This window comes from Somniosus microcephalus, chromosome 11 (assembly GCF_052327205.1).
Source record: "Somniosus microcephalus isolate GS21.2 chromosome 11, FLI_Smic_1.0, whole genome shotgun sequence".
Lineage (NCBI taxonomy): Eukaryota > Metazoa > Chordata > Chondrichthyes > Squaliformes > Somniosidae > Somniosus > Somniosus microcephalus.
In genome coordinates, this window is record NC_140997.1 from 126,835,181 (window position 1) to 126,860,961 (window position 25,781).

Below are 25,781 nucleotides of genomic sequence, written 5' to 3' on the forward strand. Positions count from 1 at the left end.
ACCCTAATGCCTCAATGTGAAATCCCCATTCGCCAAATGACAGACGCCACAACTGCAGCAGTTGCCACCAGACTTTTTATGTACAAGAAACTGATGGCATTAAAACTATATGCAAGACTTTTCACCCAAGTGACTACCTGATGTGCCTTCAATAACCACAAAACTAGAAGTTATAGACTTTAACAAGTTGGCTTTTAATCACTAAGATCAGAGCTAACATCTCAACACACTGACTGGCTCACAGGAATGAGTCATACAGATCCTGGGATCTTTAAGTAAGAGAAGTCAGGGGCGGAGCCAAGAGCCAAGACCTGGAACCTTCCAGGTTAGTCAGGGAAGAGGAAGTGAAACTATACACCGTGTGGGGGAGGGTAATATACATGAGTGCAAAACGAATACAGGCAAGAACAAATACAGGCAAGACAAACAGGTTTCATTACACTACCCTTGTGATTAGTGGTGCTTTATTTTTCTCTTACGCGTGCTCCTACGTAGTGGAACCCCTGTGGCTTCAGCAGATGTGGAGGCCCCTTGCTCACTTTGCTGCTGCTCCTGTCTCGACACCTTTGGCGGGCGTCCTCTGGGGTGGTGAGCCTGTGAGGGCTCGCCAGCAGTCTGCTGCTCCTGCGGCTGTGCAGGGGTTGAGACTCCTATCTCACTTGGGTGTGGACTCCGGCGGGGCTCTGACTGAGGGCTCTGAAGTGGCATGGAAGTGTGAGCGTGTGGAGAGAGGCCCCCACTTCCTTGAGGAGTGCCAACAACCTCCCTCTCATGGGTCAGCTCCCCCTCAGCGCCTGCAAGTGGCTGGAGAGCACCTTGCTGCACATCAAGGGGGCCATGGGGACCTGTATCTGCACTGGAAGTCCTGCTCAGAGGGACTTCCATGAAGGTCTTGTTTCGGTGCTCAATAGATGCCCATCGCTCCTCAAGAGATGTCATTCTATTCTGAACACTCACCATGTTTTCGATACCCTGGCGACTAAGCTCCTCCATGGCCGTAGCCCTCCTCTCCTCGGCCGCAGCCCTCCTCCTCAGCCGCAGCCCTCCTCTCCTCGGCCGCAGCCCTCCTCTCCTCGGCCGCAGCCCTCCTCTCCTCAGCCGCAGCCCTCCTCTCCTCAGCCGCAGCCCTCCTCTCCTCGGCCGCAGCTCTCCTCTCCTCGGCTGCAGCCCTCCTCTCCTCGGCCGCAGTCCTCTTCAGCTCGGCGGTAGCCAGCCTTACCATGGAGGTAGCCATCCTTTCCGTGGTGATGCTTTCATGCGCCAATGACTCCAATAAGGCTCTGCTCATGCTCGCCATGGACTCCTCCATTCGCTCCACACTCGCAGCGACCCTGGAGACAAAACCTGCCACAGACTCCTGCATCTGTGCATGGAGATCCATCACCTCCTCTCTTGCAGATGGACCCAGAGGCATAGCGTCGACATGCAGCTGAGCTGAGCTGGCAGAGGCCTGTGCCCTCCGAAGAGGACTCTCCACTGCTGTCCCTGTCTCCACAATCTGCTGATGCTCACTTGTGAGCTGTGATACACCAGGTGACAACACTACTCTATCTCGCGAAGGTCCCACCGAGGTGCGATTGTCTGCGCTGGTGCTGGGTGTGCTGAATTCTGCTGGCACTGCGCCCTCAGAGGTTGGAGCTTCCTCTGAGGCATCTGGCTGCTCAGCCTCTTCCTCCTCCGCAGTGGGGACTGGGGCTTTGGATGGTCCTGTGGGGGAGTAAAGGAAAGAGTTAGAGATGTGATGCCAAGGTTACATGCACATTGGATTTTGCAGATGCTCATAAGTCCAAATGATGTAGCTTCAGAATCGTTACAGTGACTCATGCAATGCCAATGAGAGGGAAAACTATTCTGTCACCAGCTTGCGGGCTTGCTCCTGTCTCTCCTTCCCCAGCTTCCGGAGCCACGTCAGTCCCGACAATCTCCATCACTGCTTCCTCCCAGGGGATCAGGTGGGCGATTGAGGGTGGGCCTCCTCCAGTCCTGGCTCGCTCTCTCCTGTTGTGAGCTCTCTTTTCCTGCAATGAGGGAGACAAGTGGAGTTTGAGTGAGAATGAAGGAGTGAGTGTAGAGATTGCATAGCATAGATACTTAGAAGGAGACAAAGATGGTGTGAGGCTGCAAGACCAAGGGCCCTCCCTGTGTGTTGTCAGTTGTGTTCCAAGCATCAGAGTGAGAGGCAGTGTGAGGGCTGCATGGTGGAATAGTTATGTGAATGTGAGCATAGAGAGATACGGAATGGGTAAGGGTGCATGGATGTGACTGTGAAGTGGGATGTGGAGGAAGAGATTGCTGAAGCTGAATGCTGTTGGGGAAAGGCAATGGGGATCAGGTTGAGGGTGATGGAAACTTCATACTTACTTTTCCTGTATGGTGAAGGCCATGGAAGCGCTTCCTCCACTGCATCCAGGTCTGTCGGGTGACTCCCTGAGAGTTCAACTCTGCAGTCACCTCCATCCATGCAGCCCTGGTCTCTTTGGGAGGCCTCTTCCTCCCTGAGCTAGGGAAGAGGACCTCCCTGTGGGCCCTAACCCCACCCACCAATGTCTGCAGTGACGTTTCATCAAATTTGGCGGCAGCTCGGCCTCTGCCACTGGCAGCAGCTGGTGCAGGCTCCTCTGCCATTCTGCAAGACTGGTTGGGAAGCCTGCAGAGGTTGAAAAGCTTGCTGGACACTTTAAAAGCACCACGAATGATGACATCATACTGTGGGGCTTTCTGACTGGAAATGGACAATTAGCAAGGGTGCCCACACGCTGGAACTTAATTGGCCAATTGAGGGAAAATTGCGTCCAGCTGGCTGACCCATTTAGATTCGTGTCGGAACCCGACATTCGGGGAACCCGACAATTCCCCGTACCTGCGGGAAAATCGGCCCCCTAGTGTATGTTAAGGCTGCAGGGTTTTTTTTTAAAATAGCATTTACATTTCCTAACTTTCTGCACAGAGTACAGTATTTGTTTAGATGTGGGAATTACGAGTAATGAATTGGATTCCCACGATAAAAGCTAAATCTGTATGTATTTTAAAGGTTGTAGTAATGAAGTAATGTAGTAATTTAAGATAATCTGTTTCTTGATTGGAGGACCAGGCCCACGTGATCCCAGGTACGCTTCCGCACAGGCTGCGCCCGGGATCCGTGCGTCATTCTGCTGCCCTCCATTAAGCAGCGTCAGACAGCAAGTTGGCAAAGGAGGGCCCCACATCAGGTAGATTTGTACTTTTTTTTCGGAGGTCTGGAGCTACACCGCGGACCGCAATTTTTGGGCCATTATTGATGCGCCATCAATAACTCAAGGACAAGAAGTTAAAGGATTCAACTGAAGGCTTTTAATCGCTAAGAACATTGCACATCATTCCACATCGGATTCGTCTGGCAGAATGACTCATACAGCTCTTGAGACCTTTATATGACAAAAGACAGGGGCGGAGCCAATACACACAATAGGGGAAAAGGGGGCGGTGCACACAATACAATGCAGGTAAAACACAGGGGCTGATGAAGACATATATTTCATCACATTCACCCCTTCTACAGATTTAGTCTGTCCGGGGGTGTGATAGTCCTTCCTGAACGTCGCAACAGTATCTCGGGTTCCGACCGGGAGTCCGTGGTGCCCTCCTGGGCATACCCATGTGCTGGGGGTGTTGCAGGTACTTCTGGGGGTGGTGAGGATACCTCTGGGGATGGTGGAGGTTCTTCTGGGGGTGGTGAGGATGGGTCGTCGTCGCTTCCTGCCGAGGCGAGGTCCTTTATGGACACGGTGTCCTCACGCCCGTCGGCGTGCTTGACGTACGCGTACTGTGGGTTTGCGTGGAGTAGGTGTACTGCCTCCACGAGGGGATCCGTTTTGTGGCCCCTCACATGCTTCCGTAATAGGACTGTCCCTGGGGTGGAGAGCCACGAAGGTAGGGACACTCCCGAGGTTGATTTGCAGGGAAAAACAAACATCTTCTCATGAGGAGTGGCGTTAGTAGCAGTACACAGTAGCGACCTTATCGAGTGGAGTACGTCTGGGAGGACCTCTTGCCAGCGGGAGGTAGGGAGGCCTTTAGACCTTAGTGCTAAGGTGACCGCCTTCCACACCGTCGCGTTCTCCCTCTCCACTTGCCCATTACCCCGGGGGTTATAACTAGTGGTCCGACTCGTGGCTATCCCCTTCGACAGCAGGTATTGGCGCAGTTCGTCGCTCATGAACGACGCCCCCCTGTCAGTGTGGATGTAGTTCGGCATGCCGAACATGCAAAACAGGCTGCCGAGGCACTTGATGACCGTGGCACTGGTCATGTCTGGGCAGGGGTAGGCGAATGGGAAGCGGGAGTACTCGTCCACAATGTTGAGAAAGTACACATTGCGGTTGGTGGAGGGGAGTGGTCCCTTGAAATCTAAGCTCAGGCGCTCGAATGGCCGTGTAGCTTTGATCAGGTGGGCTCGGTCGGGCCTGTAAAAACGGGGCTTGCATTCCGCAAAGGTGCGGCAGTCCCTGGTCATAGACCGGACCTCCTCGATGGAATAGGGCAGGTTACGGGATTTTATAAAGTGAAATAGCCGGGTGACTCCCGGGTGGCAGAGGCCATTGTGGAGGCCCTGTAGCCTGTCCCCCTGGATGCTGGCACACATCCCTCGTGATAGGGCGTCGGGGGATTCGTTGAGGGCCCCCGGCCTATATATTATGTCATACTCAAACGTGGAGAGTTCGATCCGCCACCTGAGAATTTTGTCGTTCTTGATCTTCCCCCTCTGTTTGTTGTTAAACATGAAGGCTACCGACTGCTGGTCGGTAAGTAGGGTGAAGCGTTTGCCGGCTAGGTAGTGCCTCCAGTGCCGCACTGCCTCCACTATGGTCTGGGCCTCCTTCTCTACCGAGGAGTGCCTGATCTCGGGTTCTTGAGAAAATGGCTACGGGCCGCCCATCCTGGTTGAGGGTGGCTGCTAAAGCGAAGTCGGACGCATCGCTTTCGACCTGGAAAGGGATGTTTTCGTCCACTGCCCGCAGCGCGGCCTTCTCAATGTCGTGTTTAATGCTGTTGAAGGCGGCGTGGGCCTCGGCCGTGAGTGGGAAGGACGTTGATTTCAGGAGGGGACGGGCCTTGTCGGAATAATTGGGGACCCATTGGGCGTAATAGGAGAAAAACCCCAGGCACCTTTTCAGGGCCTTGGGAGTGTTTGGTAAGGGTAGCTCCCGTAGGGGGCGCAATCGGTCGGGGTCCGGACCGATTTCCCCGTTTTCCACCACGCAGCCCAGGATACAGAGGCGCGTGGTGCTAAAGACACACTTATCCTCGTTGTAGGTGAGATTGAGTCTGAGGGCGGTTTTCAGAAATCTCGCGAGGTTCGAGTCGTGGTCTTGCTGGTCGTGGCCGCAGATGGTGACGTTGTCTAGGTATGGATAGGTGGCTGTTAACTGGTTCTCATCGACCATGCGGTCCATCTCCCGCTGGAAGACCGAGACCCCATTCGTTACCCCAAAGGGGACTCTGAGGAAGTGGCAGAGGCGTCCGTTCGCCTCGAAGGCGGTGTATGGACGGTCCTCCGGCCTAATGGGGAGCTGGTGGTATGCCGATTTTAGGTCGATGGTGGAAAACACCCGGTATTGCGCAATTTGGTTAACCATATCCGCTATGCGGGGCAGAGGGTAGGCGTCTAGCTGGGTGTATAGATTAACCGTCTGGCTATAATCTATCACCATCCGCTTCTTTTCGCTACCCTTTACTACTACTACCTGGGCGCGCCACGGGCTGGTACTGCATTCGATGATACCCTCCCGCTTGAGTCTTTCTACTTCAGATGCAATGAACCGTCTGTCCTCCCAGCTGTACTGCCTACTCTTGGTCGCTATGGGTCGACAGTTGGGTGCGAGGTTGGTGAACAGAGAGGGCGGCTTGACCTTCAGGGTAGCCAGACCGCACACTGTAAGGGGCGGCTGGGACCCACCGTAGGTAACCGTGATACTTTGGTGGTGGCACTGGAAGTCCAGACCCAAGATCACGCTCACACAGAGATCTGGCATTATCAACAGTTTAAAATCTCTAATCAGTGCCTTTTACCGACAACATAACCGCACAGAAACCTGTAATTTTTGAGGTATGAGTCTTATCAGCCATGGCGATTTTGCCCTGTGTAGGGACTATCGTTAGTGAAAGTCGTTTTACCAGGCTAGGATGAATAAAGCTTTCGGTGCTCCCGCAGTCAATCAAGCATTTAACCTTGTTCCCGTTTACCTGTATGTCCATCATCGATCTAGACAACGGATGCGGCCTGGATTGATCCACTGTGATTGAGGCCACCAGTGGGTCCTGGGGGTCCGTGTAGTCGGGACAAGATGGTGGACTCCATGAGGGTGGACAAGATGGCGTCCAAGATGGCCGCCCCCATGGCGCGCACGCGGCGGTGGCGGAGTTGGAGGCGGGGTTCCCTCTGCAGACTTTACTGAAATGTCCTTTCTTCCCGCATTTAAAACAGGTGGTGCCCTTCGCTGGGCACAAATGCCTGGAGTGTTTGTCCTGGCCGCAGAAGTAGCATTTCGGGCCCCGATGCATCGCAGCAGTAGTGGGGCTCCTGGGTGGAGCCTGGGGCTCCGACGGTGCTGGGCTGGCCTGAGACCTGGGAGGTCAAGATGACTTCCAAGATGGCGGCCCCCACGGCGCGCACGTGGCAGAGTGGGCCGCGTGGCCTGAGGAACAGGATTCAGAGTTCCTCTGGGCCACATCCAACGATCGCGCTATGCCCATAGCCTGTTTTAAGTCCAGTCCCTCCTTTTCAAACAGTTTCTGCCGAATGTAATTTGAACTGAGGCCCGCAATAAAGGAGTCTCGGATCAGCTCCTCCGTGTACACGGTGGCAGAGACGGCCTTACAGTTACAGTCTCTGCCCAGTACTTTTAGGCTTAGCATGAAGTCCTCTAGTGACTCACCATGCCGCTGCGTGCGAGTAGTCAGAAGATGCCTGGCGTACACCTCGTTTATTGGCCGCACGTAGTGGGCCTTCAGAATGGTGCAGGCATCCTCGTAGCTGGTGGCATCTCGGATGAGAGGGGAGACCCGATGACTCACCCGGTTTCGCAGGATTCCCAGTTTCACGTCTCCGGTGGCGGTCGCGGCTGCTATGGCGGTGGCTGAGGTTTCGATGAAAAATTCGAAGCATTGGAACCAGTGTCCGAACTGTGTGGCTGCGTCTGTGGCATGGGGGTCCAGATCCAAGCGCTCTGGTTTCAGGAGTCGATCCATCTTGGTGTTTTAGCGATTAAAATTGATGTGCCATCAATAACTCAAGGACCAGAAGTTAAAGGATTCAACTGAAGGCTTTTAATCGCTAAGAACATTGCACGTCATTCCACATCGGATTCGTCTGGCAGAATGACTCATACAGCTCTTGAGACCTTTATATGACAAAAGACAGGGGCAGAGCCAATACACACAATAGGGGAAAAGGGGGCGGTACACACAATACAATGCAAGTAAAACACAGGGGCTGATGAAGACATATATTTCATCACAATTATATTCTGAAATAAGCCTGAGATTCAAACTGAGAGACTGAGTGACAACAGTAATCGTACATCCAACAAACAAAACGCCACCACAGTGCCTTGGACAAGCTACAGCAAAGATCCATTGTCAGTCATAAGCCATTAAGATAATACCATAGGCAGTTGCTGAACAACGAGCATAACTATATAAAAATACCCCTCCGCATTTAAACTTTTCTTCCAACTTTGGTCTCTTATGCATCCCCCACTCCATTCGCCCCACCATTAGTGGCTGTTCCATCAGCCGTTTAGGCCCCAAGCTCTGGAATTCCCTCCCTAAACCTCTTCGCCTCTCTCTCCTTTAAACACCCATACCAATTTCTTTGACCAAGATTTTAGTCACCCCTCCTAATATTTCCTTGTTTGGCTTGGTGTTAATTCTTGTCAGATAACGCTCCTGTGAAGCGCCTTGGGACATTTTCCTATGTTAAAGGCGCTTTATAAATGCCAGATGTTGTTGTTTTAACAGTCGTTAAAGAACAAAGTGGATTCAGCCATCGACATACAGGCATGGTATAGAATATTGGAAATATAGCTTTTCATTGTCCAGTAGTGTAACTGCTCCTCAAAGAAATGTGAGTCCAGAGTATCATGCCCAAAATGAGGACGAAACTTTGCAGAAATTAGTCCAGCAGCTGAAACTGGACACGGGGCTTGATTTTAACTCAGCCGTCAGGCGGGCTTTGAGGCGTGTGGGGGGTTAAAATTGCAAAACCTGGGGGTCGGGACCCCCCCCCCCCGCCTGCCTGGTTCCCGACACCTAGCCATTTTAACCCAGGTGTGTCTGATGATCCCGAATCAGTCCCGCCTGCAACAGGCGGGACTGGTCTTTAGGGCCCTTAAACAGCACTGATTGGCCTTTATAATCCCATTTTAACAGGCCCTTGCCTGTTTAACCCTTTTCCCACGTAAAACACGCCTGGTGGGGATCACGCCTGTGAAACCTGGCGTGAAAACTATTGGCTTGCTGACTATCAGCTGCAGGTCAATCATTAAAAGAGGAGATTTGATCAGCCATCATTTGCAGGTGGCAGGACTTTGTTGTTTCAGGCCTGGGGCAACTTTTACCAGGCTTAACCACACCTGTGGAAGGTTGGAGCCTCACACACTTCTCCAGTGTGACCTTCTGCGAAACCCCTCTCGCCACCCTCACTCAGCGCTTCCTCAACTGAGGCATCTATCAGAAGCATGGGAGGCCTTTTTTTCCTTCCCTTCTTGGCATTAGAGGACCTCCAGTCCCAATCGCGAAATGACACACGCCACAACTGCAGAAGTTGCCATCAGAATTTTTATGCAAAACAAACAACTGATGGCATTTTGACAGAATACACAACATTTCACCCAAGTGACAACCCTTGTGACTATTTGTGCTTTATTTTCCTCTTACGCGTGCTCCTACATAGTGGTTCCCCTGTGGCTTCAGCAGATGTGGAGGCCCCTTGCTCACTTTCCTGCTGCTCCTGTCTCGACACCTTTGGCGGGCATCCTCTGGGGTGGTGAGCCTGTGAGGGCTCGTCAGCAGTCTGCTGCTCCTGCGGCTGTGCAGGGGTTGAGACCTCTATCTCAGTTGGGTGTGGACTCCGGCGGGGCTCTGACCGAGGGCTTTGCAGTAGCATGGAAGTGTGAGCACTTGGAGAGGAGCCCCCACTTCCTTGAGGTCTGCCACCAACCTCCCTCTCATGGGTCAGGTCCCCCTCAGTGCCTGCAAGTGGCTTGAGAGCACCTTACTGCACATCAGGGGGGCCATGGGGACCCGTATCTGCAATGGCAGTCCTACTCAGAAGGACTTCCATGAAGGTCTGGTTTCTCTGTTCAATAGATGCCCATCGCTCCTCAAGAGATGTCATTCCATTCTGAACACTCACCATGTTTTCCATACTCTGGCAACAAACCTCCTCCATGGCCGTAGCCCTCCTCTCCTCTACCGTAGCCAGCCTTACCACGGAGACAGCAATCATTTCCACGTAGGTAGCCATCCTTTCCGTGGTGATGCGTTCCTGCGCCAATGACTCCACAAAGGCTCTGCTCATGTTCGCTATGGACTCCTCCATTCGCTCCACACTCGCAGCGACCCTAGAGACAAAACCTGCCAGAGACTCCTGCATCTGTGCATGGAGTTCCATCACCTCTGATCTTACGGATGGACCCAGAGGCAGAGGGTCGACATGCAGCTGAGCCGAGCTGGCAGAGTCCTGCGCCCTCCGACGAGGACTCTCCGCTGCTGTCCCTGTCTCCACAATCTGCTGATGCTTACTTGTGAGCTGTGATACACCAGGTGAGAACTCTACTCTATGTCCCGAAGGTCCCACCGAGGTGTGAGTGTCTGCGCTGGTGCTGGGTGCGCTTATTGCTGATGACGCTGCGCCCTCAGACGTTGCAGATTCCTCTGAGGAGTCTAGCATCTCAGGCTCTTCCTCCTGCACACTGGGGAAGGGGGCTCTCGATGGTCCTGTGGGGGAGTCAAGGAAAAAGTTAGAGATGTGATGCCAAGGTTACATGCACATTGCATTTTGCAGATGATCATAAGTCCATATGATGTAGCTTCAGAATCATTATCAGCGACTCATGCAATGCCAATGAGATGGAAAACTTGATGTCACCAGCTTGCGGGGATGCACCTGTCTCTCCTTCCCCAACTTCCGCATCTATGTCAGCCCCGACAATCTCCAGGACGCCTTCCTCCCAAGGGTGAGCTGGGCTAATGAGGGCGTCCCTCCTCCTGTCCTGGCTCGCTCTCTCCTGTTGTGAGCTCTCTTTTCCTGCAATGAGGGAGACAATTGGAGGTTGAGTGAGAATGAAGGAGTGAGTGCAGAGATTGCATAGCATAGATACTTAGAAGGAGACAAAGATGGAGTGAGGTTGCAAGACCAAGGGCCCTCCCTGTGTGTTGTCAGTTGTGTTCAAAGCATCAGAGTGAGAGGGAGTGTGAGGGCTGCATGGTGGAATAGTTATGTGAATGTGAGCATAGAGAGAGGGAATGGGTAAGGGTGCATGGATGTGAGTGTCAAGTGGGATGTGGAGGAAGAGATTGCTAAAGCTGAGTGCTGGTGAGGAAAGGCAATGGGGATCAGATTGAGGGTGATTGAAACTTCATACAGTACTTACTTTTCCAGTGCGATGAAGGTCATGGAATCGTTTCCTGCACTGCATCCAGGTGCGCCGTGTGAGCCCCAAGGAGTTGACTTCACCAGCCACCTGTAGCCACACAGCCTTGGTCTGACTGGGAGGCCTCTTCCTCCCTGAAGAAGGGAACAGGACCTCCCTGTGAGCCCTAGCACCATCCAGCAATGCCTGGAGTGAAGCCTCATCAAATTTGCGGGCAGCTCTTGCCCTCCCGCTGGCCGTTGCTCCTGCAGGCTCCTGTGTCATCTCAATGGTGAAGTTTGGAAGCCTGCAGAAGAAGCAAGGCTTGCTGTGGGCCCTAAAAGCAGCAGCAATGATGACATCATATTCTGCGACTTTCTGACTGGAAATACTCAATTGCCAAGGCTTCCCACACGTTGGAAATCAATTGGCCAATTGAGTGAAAATGGCATCAATCTCACAGACCCATTTAGATTCATGTGGGAAACACCAAATTCGGGGAACCCGACAATTCCCGCACCCGAGTTAAAATCGAGCCCAGGGCCTCTACAACAGTTGGTGTTATTGACAAGAGATAGTTATCTCACCATAGGAGCCAGGGTCCCTGTGGCAGTCTATTGCTTACTACAAAACGCGATCTTTCACACGTCACCACTGCCTGCAGATTGTTGGTGTTAGGCACATGGGAGACAGGTGCCTTTGCTACATGTACCTAAGGTCACCAACTCTGCTTGGAGGTATCTCTGGAGGTTTCATTGCATGACCTCCAACCGTCCCACCTCCATACTCCCGCCATTGGTCACCCAACAGGTCCATCCTCACGGGGCACCACCTTCCCACACCAACTGGAAAGCAAACTGATTCTTTGTTACCCAATTGGATGATTCTTGACCTTCAGTCAAACAGCCTTTTTCCCATCTCCAATATTCTATAACCAATATATGAAATATTTCAAGGAAAATGAAAAAAATCACAATTAAAAAAAAAAAATTCACCTGGTTCATTCGCAGCAGTATATTGGAGATTAATCTTCAATTCCTGGAGATTCCATCACAATCCTGGAGGGTTGGCAACCCTACATGTGACTGTATGTCAAACTCGAACTGCTGCTCCAATAATTGGGTGTCTATTGGATTTTGGATCCTTAATTTGGGAGCTGGTAAGAGCAGGAGAGATGAGCAAAGTATAATTGACTTTTACTGTAAAGCACTTAACATGAAATATTTACTGTTTTTATTCTCACAGCTATGTGTCTGGTTAGTACAAAGCACAAGAGTGCCAGACCTCCATATCAACTAGAGGTATTAAGTATCAAAAGGGAAACATTCCAGATTAACTAGGTAGTTGGAAAAGGACAAGGATAGACCAGGAATAAAAATTCTAAATTGGGGAAAAGCAAATTTTGCTAAGCTCAGAGGGGATTTAGCCATAGTGGACTGGAAACAGCTACTTGAAAGTAAATCAGTGTCAGAGCAGTGGGAGGCATTCAAGGAGGAGATCCGGAGGGTTCAGACCAAACATGTGCCCTTAAAGAAAAAAGGTGGGACTAACAAATCTAGAGCCCCCTGGATGTCTAGAGACATAGGATAAAGAAAAAAAGGGTGGCGTATGACAGATAGCAAAGGCTAAATACTCCAGAATCTTTAGAGGAGTACAGAAATTGCAGGGATGCAATTAAAAATGATATTAGGAAAGCAAAGAGAGAGCATGAAAAATTCTTGGCAAGTAAAATCAAGGAAAACCCAAAGATGTTTTATAAATATATTAAGAGTAAGAGGATAACTAAAGAAAGGGTAGGGCCTATTAGAGATCATGAGGGTAATCTGTGTGTGGAGGCGGGAGACGTCAGTAGGGTTCTTAATGAATACTTTACGTCTGTTTTCATAAAGGAGAGGGGCAAAGCAGACATTGTTATCGGGGGGGTAGGAGTGTGAAATATTAGATGAAATAAACATAGTGAGAGAGGATGTATTAAGGGGTTTAGCAGCTTTAAAAGTGGATAAATCCCCAGGCCCGGATGAAATGTAGCCTAGGCTGTTAAGCAAAACAAAAGAGGAAATAGCAGAGGCCCTGACCATCATTTTCCAATCCTCTCTGGCTTCAGGTGTGGTGCTGGAGGACTGGTAATGTGGTACCCTTGTTTAAAAAGGGAGCAAAGGATAGACTGAGTAATTACAGGCCAGTCAGCCTAACCTCGGTGGTGGGAAAATTATTGGAAAGAATTCTGAAGGACAGGATAAATCTTCATTTAGAAAGACACGGATTAATCGAGGATAGTCAGCAGGGATTTGTTAAGGGAAGGTCGTGTCTGACAAATTTGATTGAATTTTTTGAGGAGGTAACAAGGAGGGTAGATGAGGGTAGTGTGTTTGATGTAGTGTATATGGACTTTAGCAAGGCTTTTGATAAGGTTCCACATGGCAGACTGCTCATGAAGTTAAAAGCCCATGGGATCCAGGGCAAAGTGTCAAGTTGGATTCAAAACTGGCTCGGAGACAGGAAGCAGGGGGTAATGGTTGATGGGTGTTTTTGTGACTGGAAGTCTGTTTCCAGTGGGGTTCCGCAGGGCTCAGTACTAGGTCCCTTGCTTTTTGTGGTATATATCAACGATCTAGACTTGAATATAGGGGGTATGATTAATAAGTTTGCAGATGATACTAAAGGCTGTGTGGTTGATACTGAAGAAGGAAGCTGTAGACTGCAGGAATATATCAATAAATTGGTCAGGTGGGCAGAACAGTGGCAAATGGAATTCAATCCGGAGAAGTGTGAGGTAATGCATTTGGGGAGGGCTAACAAGGAAAGGGAATACACATTAAATGGTAGGACACTGAGTAGTGTAGAGGAACAAAGGGACCTTGGAGTGCATGTCCACAGATCCCTGAAGGTAGCAGGCCAGGTAGATAAGGTGGTTAAGAAGGCATACGGAATGCTTGCCTTTATTAGCCGTGGCATAGAATACAAGAGCAGGGGGGTTATGCTTCAACTGTAGAAAACACTAGTTAGGCCTCAGCTAGAGTACTGCGTGCAGTTCTGGTCACCACATTACAGGAAAGATGTGATTGCACTAGAGAGGGTACAGAGGAGATTTACAAGGATGTTGCTGGGAGTAGAGAATCTTAGCTATGAGGAAAGACTGGATAGGCTGGGTCTGTTTTCCTTGGAACAGAGGAGGCTGAGGGGAGGCCTTATCGAGGTGTATAAAATTATGAGCTAGATAAAGTGGATAGAAAGGACCTATTTCCCTTAGCAGAGGTGTCAAAAACCAGGGGGCACAGTTTTAAAGTAATTGGGGGAAGCTTTAATGGGGATTTGAGGGGAAATGTCTTTACCCAGAGGGTTTTCGGGGTCTGGAACTCACTGCCTGAAAGGGTGGTAGAGGCAGGAACCCTAACCACATTTAAAAAGTACTTGGATGTGCACTTGGGATGCTCTAACCTGCAGGGCTACGGACCAAGAGCTGGGAAGTGGGATTAGGCTGGATAGCTCTTTGTTGGCCGGCGTGGACACGATGGGCCGAACTGGCCTCCTTCCGTGGTGTAACTTTCTATGATTCTGTGAAATAGGCTTGGGTATAAAACAGGAAACATTCTGCATTAAAAAGGCATGGAAATAAAACCAGATGAGTAGAATTTTTCTCCAATTAAATATTGGGAAGACTAAAGCCATTGTTTTCAGTCCCCACCACAAACTCTGTTCCCTAGCCACTGACTCCATCCCTCTCCCTAACATCTGTCTGAGGCTGAACCACACCATTTGCAACCTTGGTGTCATATTTGACCCTGAAATGAGCTTCCAACCACATATCCACGGCGTAACTAACACCGCCTATTTCCACCTCCGTAACATAGCCCGTCTCCACCCTGTCTCTGCACATCCGCTTCTGAAACCCTCATTCATGCCTTTATTACCTCTAGACTTGACTATTCCAACGCACTGATGGCTGGCCTCCCACATTCTACCCTATGTAAACTTTAGGTCATCCAAAACTCGACTGCCCGTGTCCGAACTCGCACCAAGTCCCGTTCACCCATCACCCCAATGCTTGCTGACCTACTTTGGGTCTCAGTTAAGCAACGCCTCGATTTCAAAATTCTCATCCTTGTTTTCAAATCCCTCCATGGCCTCGTCCCTCCCTATCTCTGTAATCGCCTCCAGCCCCACAATCCCTGAGATATCTGTGCTACTCTAATTCTCCCCTCTTGAGCATCCCTGATTATAATCGCTCAACCATTGGTGTCTTACATAGATACATAGATAGATACATAGAAGATAGGAGCAGGAGTAGGCCATTCGGCCCTTCGTGCCTGCTCCGCCATTTAATGAGATCATGGCTGATCCTTTAATTCAGTATCCCGTCCCCGCCTTCTCTCCGTAACCCTTAACCCCTTTTGCCCGTAGAAATATATCTAATTCCCTCTTAAATATATTTAATGAGCTGGCGTACACTGCCCTCTGTGGCAATGAGTTCCACAGGTTCACCACTCTCTGAGTGAAGAAATTCCCCCTCATCTCTGTCCTAAATGGTTTAGCCCTTATCCTTAAATTATGTCCTCTAGTTCTGTTCTCACCCGCCAAGGGAAACATTCCTTCTGCATCCAGTCTGTCTAGACCTGTCAGAATTTTATACACTTCTATGAGGTCCCCTCTCAATCTTCTAAACTCCAGTGTGTACATCCCTAAACTACATAGTCTCTCCTCATAGGTCATTCCCGCCATTCCTGGTATCAGCCTGGTGAATCGCCGCTGCACCCCCTCCATGGCAAGAACATCCTTCCTCAGATGAGGCGACCAAAACTGTACACAGTACTCGAGGTGTGGTCTCACCAGTGCCCTGTACAGCTGCAGCAAGGTATCTTATGTTTCAATAAGATCACCTCTCATTCTTCTAAACTCCAATGAGTATAGGCCCAACCTGCTCAACCATTCTTCATAAGACAACCCCTTCATCTCAGGAATCAACCTAGTGACCCTCCTCTGAACTGCCTCCAATGCAAGTATATCCCTCCTTAAATAAGGAGACCAAAACTGTACGCAGTATTCCAGGTGTGGTCTCATCAGTGCCCTGTACAGTTGTAGCAGGACTTCCCTACTTTTATACTCCATCCCCCTTGCAATAAAGGCCAAATTCCATTTGCCTTCCTAATTACTTGCTGTACCTGCATGCTAACTTTTTGCGTTTCATGTACAAGGACCCCCAGATCCCTCTTGTACTGCAGCATTTTGTAAGCTTGACACCAATTAAACAGAAACTAGATTCTGTACAGGATGTATACAAGCTCTGTTCAGAAAATAATCATTCTGCTACTGGATCTGAAATGCTAGAAAATCAGCCCCTCCATCAGCAGTACAATTTAAGAGACTATCAACCATTAATTTCTTTGCCATGCTGGGTATATAATTTACACCTCTTTCACACGCATTATGTATGTTAGAGAATCTATACTAAGTGAGAATATATTTGGGTTCCATCTTATACCGAAGACTCCATTTTGTGATTAAGAGAAAGTGGCTGCAGAAAACTGTTGAAGCAGGTAGTATCTGGATCATGTCCAAATCAGCCCAGACCCTCAAGAGCACGTTACAGGGCAATGGATAGCAAGTGGACATTGAGTTAAGGGGGATAAAAGGGAAGAGGGTCAGGAAGGGGTAAGAGCACGATCGAAAAGAAGGGTGTAAAGAAAATTGTTAAAGGCAGGCATAGCTGGAGGTGACAGGGATGTGAACTGCTGAGGGAGGAAGTTCCAGAGGATGAGGCAAAGTGATGGAAGGAGCAACTGCCATTAGTGAAATGGGGAACAATAATTACTTGCATTTATATAGCACCTTTAACATAGAAAAACATCCCAAGGCGCTTCACAGAGGCGAAATGAAAAAAAGACGGCAAGCCAAAAAAGGAAAAATTAAAGGGGTGGCTTGGTCAAAGATGTGGGGTTTAAAAAGGGTCTTAAAGGAGGAGAGGGAGGTGGAGAGGAGCATAAGGTTTAGGGAAGGAATTCCAGAATGTGCGGCTGATGGTACAGCCATCAACGGTTAGGTGATGGGAGGGGCATTGCACAAGAGTCCAGAGTCAGAGGAACGGAGAGTTATAGGGCTGGAGGAGGTTACAGAGATATGGAACTAGGCTACTGTTTGAGGACCAGAGGGTTTGTCAGGGACATAGGGCTGGAGGAAATTTCAGATAGGGAGAGGCAAAGCTGTGGAGGGATTTGAAGGCGAGGACAAGAATCTTAAAATTGATTCTCTTGGTACAGGTGAGGACAGGAGATGACTTGTAATTTATGGCAGGTGGAAGTGGGGAGTTGTTCAGAAGAGGGTTGGACAAATCTAGTTGCGAGATGACAAAAGAAAGAAGACTTTCATTTATATAGCACCTTTCATGACCTCTGGACATCCCAGAGCACTTTACAGCACAACGAAGTACTTCTGAAGTGTAGTCACTGTTGTAATGTAGAAAACACAGCAGCAAATTTGAGCACAGCAAACTCCCACAAAAGCATGGAGTTAGTTTTCAGAGAGATGTTGCAGTGGTGAAAATGCTGCTCACATTAAAGCCTTGGAGTTGACATTACATTATTGAGAGTGTGAGTGAAAATTCCCTTTGGACCCAGACTCTACTATACATACAGAAGTTAACAGGGAGATGGACCGTACAGGAGTTAAGTTACATTCAGGAACTGACTCCTTTGAAGGCATGTTTAGCCTTTGATGCTTGTTAACTTTGGATCACAGGAGAACAATGTCCCTGCATTTACATTGCTAAATCCTGTAGCTTTATCCCAACAGCAGAATCATAGACCCATGAAAATGTGATCTTCGATTTGTTGGGATACAGTTGTAGCAATGAGGAGTGACTCCCGAACATCACTCTCCCCGATCCCATCTAAACAAGCTGCTCATGTAAAAGCACCTTAACACACACCATAAGCTGTGCATGAATTTTCTTCCTTTTACCCAGATTTGCACTGTATATATGAATCCTGTACATTGGGATGGTTTTTCTACATTAAAGACACAATATAAATGCAAGTTATTCTATTTGGTAAAAGTGAAGATAATAACCATTCTTCACATATAAGCCACTGACTCCAATGTGCTAGAACTAGATACATCGACAATATAAATTCTGTCATTGTAACAGGTATTTCTCTACCCCATTACAGTCAGCAGGGGACCAGCTGTCAGCTGATAAGAGTATGGATTAGCTTTACTGGAAAGGGAAGGTAATAAAGCTTCACTATATAGTTCTGAATGACATCTGTGGAAGCATGTTGTGACAGAATTTTGAAAGGGAGAGATTGTTCTGTTCTATCGGACTTGTGAGTGCTGGAGAGTCACAAAGTGTAAAGAGGAAAAATGTTCCATTTCCAGCACCGCCATCTCTCACCTGAATGAACACATGCACAGAGGGAAAGAGGCAAAGCATTCACCCTGAGAAATCAATCATTAAATTAAAGCACAATAAAGTTGCAATACAAGCCACTGCGCCATTAGTGTGCAACACCGAACAATTCAGCCCTTTGTCCAGCTTGTATTGTAATGTGCTTTCACAACAGCCACAGGCTATAGATCTTACAAAGCAATTGAGAAAGGAAAGGGAGAAATTAGTATAAAAGGCAAGAGTTGCTGCAGGCAGCAATTAAATCCATGAGCTATACAGTTCCACTGTATCCTTCAGAGTGACTTTCATGATGAAAATGATTCATGAGGTAAATCAGCCCAAATAAATTTTTACCTATTTTGAAGATGTGAAAAATGTTTTTCGCACAGCAGAAGAATCTAGAAGGTCAGCAAGTGATATATTTTGGAGCTCTGAGTAAAAGATGAATCTGTTCGCCATTCTCTCTCAAGCAAAACTTTTCCTCTTCAACACTGGCCTCAAAGCTTCTCAGTAATTCCTGCCTGTAAAGAAAATATCTTCAGAGGGAGGCTGTGCCTCGGCTCATGTAACACTGAACCGGGAGACGACCATATCTATCAAAAATTCTCACAAATATGCCCTGAATTCAGAAATCTGACTGACAACCAAAAACTCCCATTCCTACTGGGGGAGGAGAGAAGCTGTGTAACACTGGCGGCACACTATGTTACAGCTTGCCATGAACAGAGGGACAACCAGTAAACTAAGACAAGAGTATATATAAACAAGGCGAAAATATATTTATAAACTCAGGGATATACCTGTTTATACACTGTATGAATGGAACCGCGTTTATGTGTTCAACCATAAATGTATTTTGATGCTTTGGCAACATAAGATGTACCTTATCATGCCAATAAAGCGATTTGTATTGTATTATTGTATTGTATTGAGTGTAACCAAGGCCTGGGGCTTAATGCAGACATCGACCCAAAACAATAGTGAAGCAGGCGAGGGCTGGCCGCTTTCGGGAAGCGCGGATCATTTACGGGTTCAAACTTTAGTTGATCTCCGGCATCAGGTGCCAAGCGGGCATCCAATTGCAGCTCGCCGGTTGTGGGAGGGCGGGACATCAGCCAGCTGAGTCGGGCGACAGGTCGGGCCTGGGGGTGCTCCGATCCTGGCGGTGGTGCTCGGGTCTAGGGGTGCTCCGATCCTGGCGGTGGTGCTCGGGTCTAGGGGTGCTCCGATCCTGGCGGTGGTGCTTGGGTCTAGGGGTGAGGGGCTGAGCTGATCCCTGGGGTGGGGCCTGGGTGAGGGGCTGAGCTGATCCCTGGAGTGGGGCCGACCTGATCCCGGGGGTGGGGGGTGAAGGTTTGTGGGCCACGAACGGTGCTTTTAGTGACGGGCGGGGAGGGGGGAACTATCATTTGACCAGGTACTGTGTACAATCAGGGACACTAATGGTGCCTCAGTTATATTATAGAGCAGCCAGTGAATTTGGAGCCTTGTTTGTTGGCAGCGCAGTAATATATTTGGGACAGGTGACAGGAAAGTCCTGTTAATGGCCAGATAGAGATAATGAGGGTTAAATTCAGTTGATTTGCGCCTCCCATAATGGGGCGCAAATCAACTAGCGCCTGGGCGTGGTGCCGCTAACGCCTCCTGCGAAATTCAGTGGGAGGTTAGCGGCGGCGCTAACCGTTAGCGCCCCGCTCACGCCATGGCTGTAATATTGGGTGGCGCCCCCCAACTTACCGCCAGACACTATGTCCGCTGGGGCGGCGCTAGTTAAAGGGGAGGTGGCGGGCAACGGCCATTTCTGTTGCTGGCCGCCTGCCAGCACCTACCCCCGTGAAGCCGCCTTGTGAGGTGCCGGCTGCTCTCCATGAGCCCGGCACTCCTCTCGAGTGCCAGGCTCGTTTGCCGGCACTCCCGATCCCTGGTGGTCCAGCTGGGCGCTGGGACGCACTGCGCCAGGCCCCTCTCCTTAATAAGGGGAGGAAGGCCTGCAGTATCACGGCGCTGTGGTACGTAGCACCGCAATATTGGCTCGCAGCGTCCCAAGAGGGATGCGGGGCACTTCCAGTAGCACTGGGCGCTACCTGGGAAAATCATCCGCGGGGGCGCTAACTTTTTCGGGGCTCTAAAATTAGCGCCCCGGCGAAGGTTTTCCCCCAATGACTATTATATGTAAGTGACACTGAGCAGTGAGTCGGGACATTGATTGACATTAGCCGGGCCTCTCTATTGAGCGGTAGAGATTTGTACTAGTGCTCTAGATGTTGCAATGATGTTCAGTGTTCAGTGCTGTGAAAAAAAGTTTGGCAGATTATCTATACCAATAATTTCAAACTACGGCTTGGCTGATCATGATTTGGCATTAGAATATTGTTCTTCATTGCCTTGCAAATGTTGGTACAACAATCAGGTTCTCTGATGTTCTGAAACTATATTGGAAATCCAGACATACTCTTGAAACCCATACTTTTTCTATCAGTGCTATCAAAGGATCCAATGACCCCATTTAAAGAGGGATAATTCCGGAAGTAGAATCGCACCATTCAGACCTTGTTTGTGACATGACTGTGTGAGAAATCTGCATCCAGACACTCCATGACGTGGCATGTTAGAGCTCTGCCATGATGGCTGGTCCTCCAGTCAATCCATGGCACCAACAGCAGTAAGCCCTGCTTTCCCAACTTAGATTTTGTTTTTGCAGTTTCCCAATGACAGGCATTCCTGCACCTTGAAAAAGGATTAAAAGAAGTCACTTGGGAAAGCTACCGGTAATATTTTTTTTTCGTAATTACCAAATTAAATGTTATCTGAAACCGCAGGGGTATGACTATTAGAATCATTCAATTTGGTTGTTGATAGAAATAAAGGAATTTCATTAAAGTGCTTCCAAAATTACTGCAGGTGATGGAAAAGACTTGTTCTTAGATAGAATTTATAGCACAGAAACAGGCCAATCGATGCTGCACACGAGCCTCCTCCCACTCAATTTACTTCATCTCCCCCTATCAACATATCGCGTAGATGTATTTTAGCCCCTTTGAAACAAAAAAATTCCACAAGTACTACAGTACAGCATTATGATTCATCAAAACAGGACGCTGTGCCTGTGCTTCACCAGGGTGTGTGTGTGTGTATGTAAGTATGCCTGTGTGGGTGAGTGTGTAAGTATGCCTATGTGTGTGATGTGTAAGTATGCTTATGTGGGTGAGTGAGTGTGTAAGTATGCGTATGTGGGTGAGTGTGTGTATGTGAACAGTAAAAGTACGCTTTATACTTGCTTTGTTAATGTGATGGTGTTTACGTTTCACCGGTGCTGAATCTGAGTGACATGGGAATAGTGTGTAGTGTGGTAGAGCCTAAATAATAGTGGGATTAAAAAAAAATAATTGGCAGACAAAGTATAAAGTGAGGGCACTGCGAAAGACTTGGAGATTATTCAGTGAGTAATAGAACTATAAAGACTGGGTATGCCCTAGATTTTATCCCTGTTCTACGCCACATTAATTAATTTCAGCCAGAGGTAGAGGCATAACAATTAGCCTTATTGCTCCAGATTAGGGAGAGTAAAATTAACCAGGAGTCATGACCCTGGTCACCATTCTGTGACCCCCCTTACTGGGGGTGTTTGTGTGTGCAGGCATTGATTGAGGATAGAATCATGCTGTAATGCCTCTTGTGGTGGAATACCCAGTAGACACTCACTGTCAGGGTACACAAGGCACTTGGGTGAGGTACTGGAGTAGCGAGTGGCTGACAGCTGTGGAACCATACCCCAGCAGGAAATCAGGGGTTTGGGAGAAAATAAGGCAACAAAAAGAGTAAAGTGATTGGGGAAAATGGGCAGCTGGAGTAGGATATAGACAGTGAGTGCCCAACCCTCAATTGAAGCTTAATGTCCCACACGGTCCAACACCCATTAGAAATTGCAATACCATGTCATACTGCCAGCTGAAATGGAAGAGCATTTGAAGGCTGAATATGACGTTTGTTTCATGGAACAAAAACCGCCTGGTCACTGAAGTGAGATTGTGTTCGCATTTTATGCCAGTTAGAAGCCTTGCATTGAAATCCCATGAGCTGAGGCTAATAGAGTTGAGGTAACCATTCGCTCCCTGAATTATTTTCGCCTCACTGAACACTCATCCATTTTGCAGGCAGCACCATCAAGTCAGGAGACAGAAACATTTCTTGACATCTTTGAGAATTACAAACATAATGTAGGTTTTAGTGGAAGCGATGAATACCTGCCCTGTGGGACCGTGCCGCGTCACTCCTTTTAGCAATGAACACCAGATCCTCATCAACACAAGCCTGCTTTGCCAATCACTTTTATATAGTTTAATCAGGATTGTGATAAGCCGTAGATAAAAATAACCAGTTGTACTTGTCAGATCTTTATACCACACTTCATTGATTCAACAATTTAATTTAAACGGGCACAATTGGAAGCACTAACAAAAAACAAGGGCCTTGAAACTACCCTGTGAGATATTAGGTACAAACATCTAATAAGTTTCTCTATAACTCTGGTCTTTGCTATTTTAATAGATGCATTAAGCTGTTAAAGATAACTGAAATCTGCCACTATAACTGCAGGGAAGAATTTCAGACAGACACACTGAGTATTCAGACCTATTTTCCCACGTATAATTTCAAGGCCACAGATTTTACTGAGCACTAATTATACTATTAAAACATTTGACTGCCTCTAGGAAATAGTTGGCAGCAGGTTGATTATATTTAATTTTTAACCTTAAAAACCATATAATTTGGGGACATTGCCACTTGGATCAGAATCAATAAAATGGGATTCGATCCCTTGGAATTCTGTACAATGGAAGTAATTGGGAAATCCAAGGTCCATCGGAGTACTATATGATGGAAGTGATGGGGACAGATTTGGTCCAGTAGAATTCTGTGCTCTGAACAGACGTGGGTTTATCTGGAGTTAACTGTGTTGCTGGACAGGCTGTTCAGTCAGTGGTAACATTGAGATTGATCTAGCGAAGGATGCAAACCCTATCCTGAGATCCCATTATGCATGCAGTCCAGTATGACAGGCTGACAGAAAGTGGATTTGGGCGTTGTCCATCTATAAATAACATTAGATGTGCAACATTGCTGTCCAAAACAGCCTGAGATTTTCGAGACAAGGCTCTGAATGGGCACACTTACAAGAGTACACATTGCAAGAGTCCAGTGGAGTGCCAAGCCTCACTAAACAGGAGTATGGGTTGACGATAATGATACAATATTGTAGGACCAGTCCTGCGCCCTGCGGTCGAGTCTGGCAAAGTTCTATCCCAGTAGCTGAGCCTAGCAATTTGCCCTGTAGCTTCAGTACGAACATGTCCATTTTATAAATAAAAACACATGTTTAGTAATCTTCCCCAATATACATGAGAATAGGTTGTGCTGGAGCTCTGCCAATGTAAAGTGTCTGTTCAAGATGGAAAGAAGGGATAAACCTGGCAACTGTAGGCCAATCAGCCTAACATTAGTAGTAGGTAAGCTTCCATAATGTAGGAGAAAATTAATACTCAGAAAGACTGGGTTAATTAAATAAAAATGTAAAGGATTGTAAAAGCCAAGCTGTGGGGGACAAATAAAGTTCTTTAAGGAAATAGCTGAATGTATTAATAAGAAATGCACCTCCTGTGTACATGGAATTTTCAAAAAGTGCCGCATAAGGGGCTTATTGATAAAATTGAGGCACGTGGTGTTAAAGGGAATGTGGCACACAATGTTAAAGGAAATGTGACAATATGGATATGAAGGTGGCTGAGGGACAGAAACCAGAAAATAGTGGTCAGTAGATGTTTTTTGGACTGGAGGGATGTAAACATAATGGTGTTCCCTAGGGGTCAGTGTTGGGATTGCTCTTCTCAATATATAGAAATGACCTAGACTAGGATAAGAGGGGGTGCTATATTAAAATTTGCAGATCACACAAAATAGGAAAAGTGGTTAACTGTGAAGAGGACTGTAAGTGAGGACATAGTAGATTGGGCAGATAGATGTCACATGAAATTTAACATGGAGAAATTTGAGGTAATACATCATGGGATGAAGAATGAGAGCAAATGTGCACTGAATGGTAAAACTAAAAGAAGTAGAGGAGCACAGGGACTTGAGGGATCAGATGTACAAATCTTTAAAAATAGAAGGACGTTGATACTGCAGTTAACAAAACAGCACATGGGATCAAAGGCCTCAGGCCTCCCGATAGGGTGCGCAGGGCCCGTGCAGTGCTCATAACGGACCGAGACGAATTTCCACTCCATAGATTACAAAAGCAAAGAGGTAATGCCAAACCTTTGGTTAAACTGCAGATAGAATGTTATGTCCTGTTCCAGGCACTTTTCTTTAGGAAGGATATTAAGACAGCTATTCACAATATATATTAATGATCTAGACGAGGGAACTAGATGTAATATCTCCAAGTTTGCAGATGACACAAAGCTGGGCGGGCGTGTGTGCCGTGAGGAGGATGCCGAGAAACTCCCGTATGATTTCGACAGGTTGGGTGATTGGGCAGATGCATGGCAGATGCAGTATAATGTGGATAAATGCGAGGTTATCCACTTTGGTGGCAAAAACAGGAAGGCAGATTATTATCTGAACGGCAATAGATTGGGAGAAGGAGAAGTGCAATGAGACCTGGGTGTCCTTGTGCACCAGTCGCTGAAGGTAAGCATGCAGGTGCAGCAGGCGGTTAAGAAGGCAAATGGTATGTTGGCCTTCGTAGCGAGAGGATTCGAGTACAGGAGCAAGGATGTCTTGCTGCAGTTGTACAGGGCCTTGGTGAGACCACACCTTGGTGAGACCACACCTTGAGTATTGTGTGCAGTTTTGGTCGCCTTATCTGAGGAAGGATGTTCTTGCCATGGAGGGAGTGCAGCGAAGATTCACCTGCGATGGCAGGAATGACGTATGAGGAGAGACTGGGTCAATTGGGCTTATATTCACTGGAGTTTAGAAGAATGAGAGGGGATCTCGTTGAAACTTATAAAATTCTAACAGGACTAGACAGACTAGATGCAGGAAGGATGTTCCCGATGGCGGGGGAGTCCAGAACCAGGGGTCACAGTCTAAAGATAAGGGGTAAGCCATTTAGGACAGAGATGAGGAGGAATTTCTTCACCCAGAGAGTGGTGAACCTGTGGAATTCTCTACCACAGAAGGCAGTTGAGACCAATTCATTAAATATATTCAAGAAGGACTTAGATATATTTCTTAAGGCTAAAGGGATCAAGCGATATGGGGAGAAGGCAGGAACAGGGTACTGAGCTTGGATGATCAGCCATGATCTCATTAAATGGTGGAGCAGGCTCGAGGGGCCGAATGGCCTACTCCTGCTCCTATCTTCTATGTTTCTATACCAGGGATGAGAGGCTTTAGTTGTGAGTACAGACTAGACAAATGGGAGCCATTCATTAGAGTACGGAAGGCTAAGAAGAGATCTGATAGAAGTCTTCAAAACTGAAGTGTTTTGATAAGATAGGAACATAAGAATTGCTAGACGAAAAAGACCAATGTCCGTCTAGTTCGCCTTCTACCATCCTGGTAGTCACATGATACAATGATAATGGAGTTGTTGATTAATCATTGCAATCAATCTCTATCATTTCATTTACAACAGACGCAGAAATCACAAAAGGAAAACCCCAGTGGTGGAAAGCTTTGAATCATAGGTCCAAAGTCACCTTTTCCACCTGGGACAGAAAAATTATATCTATCCAAGAGTCTTTGTTGGTTCATTGGAAAAGTGGGTGGGGAAAAGGGAG

General features: G+C 48.0%; 1 protein-coding gene and 1 long non-coding RNA gene across 2 annotated transcripts in view; one reads left to right on the top strand and one right to left on the bottom strand.

Moving 5' to 3' along the window:
• The window catches only part of LOC147110875 (testis-expressed protein 264-like), a 1,120,589-nt gene that overhangs the window by 426,005 nt on the left and 668,803 nt on the right, over positions 1 to 25,781 (top strand). The gene's annotated exons all lie outside the window — the stretch shown is intronic.
• LOC147110877 (uncharacterized) lies at positions 7,006 to 14,850 on the bottom strand. Its single transcript, XR_015080001.1, has 3 exons — positions 14,052 to 14,850; positions 11,609 to 11,769; positions 7,006 to 7,379 (listed from the first exon to the last, which is right to left on the bottom strand). It is a non-coding gene; the product is annotated as an uncharacterized LOC147110877 (long non-coding RNA).